The 3,698-nt window shown below is 29.1% G+C and overlaps 1 protein-coding gene across 4 annotated transcripts in view; it reads right to left on the bottom strand.

Moving 5' to 3' along the window:
- Nucleotides 1-3,443, bottom strand: part of LOC111088240 (beta-scruin-like) — a 71,354-nt gene extending 67,911 nt beyond the window's left edge. For 3 of the 4 annotated variants that reach the window (XM_022397758.1, XM_022397757.1, XM_022397759.1), the window contains exon 1: nt 3,189-3,443. The gene's annotated coding sequence lies outside the window, so the exon portion shown is untranslated. The remainder of the gene's footprint in view (nt 1-3,188) is intronic. The other variant, XM_022397760.1, reaches the window with a different exon arrangement.
- Between the last annotated feature and the right edge of the window lie 255 nt (nt 3,444-3,698).

The following is a 3,698-nucleotide window of genomic DNA, read 5'->3' as shown; positions in this document are numbered from 1 at the left end:
ACGAAGTTACGGAAAAATCAATTAACAAGCAGAGACGTGACAATATGTTAGAGTGAGATTAACAGTTTGGAAGAGATAAGGAGAATAATCTGTCTCACTAAAGGCTGTTCTAAACTAATTGATCCTAATTGTGTGGACTTTGACAAAAGGCAGAGGATTATTGGAAGTTCAGAATACAACTGCGGTAACTCACACAACAATATAAGTGAATTATACACAGATACTATTCGATAAAAATAAATAGTTTGGCTTGTCAACTGAATTCTAAAGCAACTGAATTATAGTTTTTGATAATACAAAGAACACTTCTGAATAAAAAATGAGATGAACACGATTTATTTTGCCCTTTTTTCTTTATTTATCATACATTCTGTATCATTTTGATGAAAAATTATACAAAGACTTCTGTTTGACATGGGCCCTTTGAAAACAAGTGACAATCATTTAAAAAAAAGAGAGTGCAAACTTTTTCTCAAAGAGGTAATTTAAAAACAAAAAAAGGATCTCCTTCTTCCTTTTTTTCAAAAACTCTGGATGCTATACATGTTTTTTCTTTTACTTGGCCTAAAGTATATATGGAATAAATGCTGCGAGTCTCAGAGTTTATTTTTGATAATGAACTTAACGTAAGTAAGCCAACAACATCAGTACTTAACCAACTGAGTTACCATCTATCAGTACTTCAAATATGATTCAGAAAACTCAGTTTTGAAATTCAAGCCATAAAAATACATTTATTTGTTTTGAAATTAAAGATGAAATCTAATATTAATAGAATGATATTCAGCCTAGAACTAGATCTAAGCACACACAGTTGCTCTCTTTAGAACAGTGATTCTCAACCAGGGGTAAATTTACACCTTGGGGGTAAAAATTTACATGGCATGGGGAAAATAACTGAATGATGATTGAATAACAATTCAATTAAATTTCATTTTGTAAAATGTGTGTGTGTGAGAGAGAGAGAGAGAATGCTAAGAATGTGTGTGTGTGTGTGCTATTTTTGTGCAAAACCTTAATAATATTTGTTTTTCTGACCTTCTTGTTTTTCTGTCCGTTTATTATGGCTAGGAATTTTTTGTATGGAAGTAAGGGGGTAAATGGAGAAATACATCAAGCCGAGGGGGTTAATGATGGAGGAAAAGTTGAGAATCCCTGCTTTAGAATATGTGAGAATAGTCCTGATAAATGTAAGACCAGAAATAATCTACCTGCTGAAGATCCATTTGGTTTCTGAAATATTAGTCTTAGAGGTTATTGTTACAAACTTTGAAAGCCTAAAAATGTACTTTTTCAAAACAAAATTGTCTAGCCCTTTGGGTGGAAACTTGTAAAATAGTTTGTTGAATATGTAGCATGAGCTTTTAGTACAGATTCTTTCAAATATTTTTTTTAGATAAGCTGAGGGACAGAAAGAACTTTTTTTTGTATATATATTTATACATATATATTCTGGAATATGTATGGCTGCAAGAAATGATGATTGAGTTACAGTGGGTTTGTTTCTTTTTTACATATATTCTAAACTTATATAGCCACCAACTTTAAAATTAAAAATTAATGTTTTGACTGGATAAGCCCATCAATAATGTAACATTGATATTATAGAATTTGTAATGTATTATTGATGTAGTAAAAAGGTAAATCTTATTCTATTTACCGTTAAAAATTAAATGGTCCAAAAGGTTTCATGTGTTTGTACCATCATTAAACATTAAAAATCTACAAGATTTTAATTTTAATTCCTAAGTTTGTCATTATCAAATTCAAAATGACCCATGCAGTTCTTTTAGGAATGAGCATAATGTATTACTGGTGTAGCAGCAGTTTACATTGTTTACAAGGAAAGAGTCCTTAGTATGGAGCACAAAATGGTCCATAATGTTTTTAACCCTTTTTGTGTGTAAATGCAGTAAATTATTTGCTTGTTTGTACTTTGCTGATCACAGTTATCAAATTAAATTTTTAGCATCATAAGGCCTCAGAGTTATTATTGAGCCACTAAGAGCATAGTAAATTATTATTGAAATTTCAAATTTTTATTAGATTTATTCATGCATTTTAATAAAGCAGTAGTTGTTTTTTGTAAATATTTTTACATAACATTACGTGTTCCTTTTTTTTCCCATGGATCTCATCACTATCATTGAGCTTGTGCCATAAAAAGTGTACTCTTTTCAAAGAAAAATAACAGGTAATCAAAACAATACCATGTTCAATGAGCTTCAGACATTTCTTGACAAACTACTGGGCCAGTTTTGACAAGATATATCTCAAGGAATACTAAAAACTGCCATTTTACTTACAATATGTAATAAAATCAGTATGTACCAACAAATGGTGTATTCATAATAAAATTTCTTCATTGCTGTCTTCACTGACAGCCGACAGATAAAACATACTAACCTTTGATCAATGACATAACCTCATATGATAGTAGATCAAATAAAAATGAATTACCCTGATAACTGTTTACAAATTACACCAGTAATACGTTACAAGATGATACAACCACATCAGTATAGACCTGATTCATTTTGTCTTTTCTTTATTTGTCATAAATTCTGTATCGCTTTGATGAAAAAATGAAACAAAGACTTCTGTTTCACATGGACCCTTTGAAAACAAGTAACAATCATTAAAAATAGGGTGCAAACTTTCTTTAAAAGAAGTCATTTAAAAATAAAAAAGGACTTCCTTCCTTTTTTCAAAAATTCTGGATGCTAATTATTTTCTTGTGTAATAAGTTACAAGATGATACAACCACATCAGTATAGGCTAATATCTTGAAAGTGATACAAAATATATTTCTACAAAAATACTAATAATACAATAGCTTCACAAATATTGAAATAAATATATAATGTACATACTTCCACTGAGGCTATAATAAAGTAAAAAAAAAAAGTCTTGCTGGCTTCACTGTTACAGTATAACTTACAAGTTACTTTTTTACTCTAAACTCTATAAAGTTTTATTATTATTAAGCTAGTAATACATAATTTAGTAGTGTTAAATGAAGTTTAATTTTCGATACGAGATAGAATTTTACAATTATATTTCATCGAGTTTTTAGTTTCAAAACTTCTGTTAAAATTATTTCAACAAAATTTCACTCTAAACTCAAACAGTAAATTAAAACATACTCTAGTCTATGTTAAAATTAAATCAATCACATGTGAACTTACTCTGTTGAATCTGGGCCTGACAGAAACGCAGTTAACATGATAAAAATTAAATCTGTCATATTTTTGTTTTTGCTAGACTCAAAAAATTCTAAACGACTTTACTGTAACAACGCTCTGTCTTTTAAACTATTTCACATTTATTCATGATATTAAGTTAAAATAGTGATCAGGCCCAAGTTCAACATACTGTATTTATTAAGTTTGCCTAGCTAAGCTTATTTTCGAATGCTTGAGTTATTGTGAATCTGTTGCCATGGTTATTACCCTCTAGTGTCATTTAGTAAATTTACCAGATATTTATGTGGAAAACAAAATTTAAAAAGATCAGTTTCAAAAAGATTGTGTATAATAAAACATAAATTTGGAGAAATAATTTACAAAATAGACAGAGTTTCATCTAGATAGATTGAAAGTTACAACACTAATTGTTATATGTTTACTAGAAATCAATAATATATATAATATAATGTATATGGACAAGGGACCCATTGGTCCATCTAGGCTGTCCAA

The sequence above is a fragment of the Limulus polyphemus genome, unplaced genomic scaffold, assembly GCF_000517525.1.
Source record: "Limulus polyphemus unplaced genomic scaffold, Limulus_polyphemus-2.1.2 Scaffold3396, whole genome shotgun sequence".
NCBI lineage: Eukaryota > Metazoa > Arthropoda > Merostomata > Xiphosura > Limulidae > Limulus > Limulus polyphemus.
Note: the sequence above shows the minus strand (reverse complement) of the source record. Positions and strands in the feature narration are given on the sequence as shown.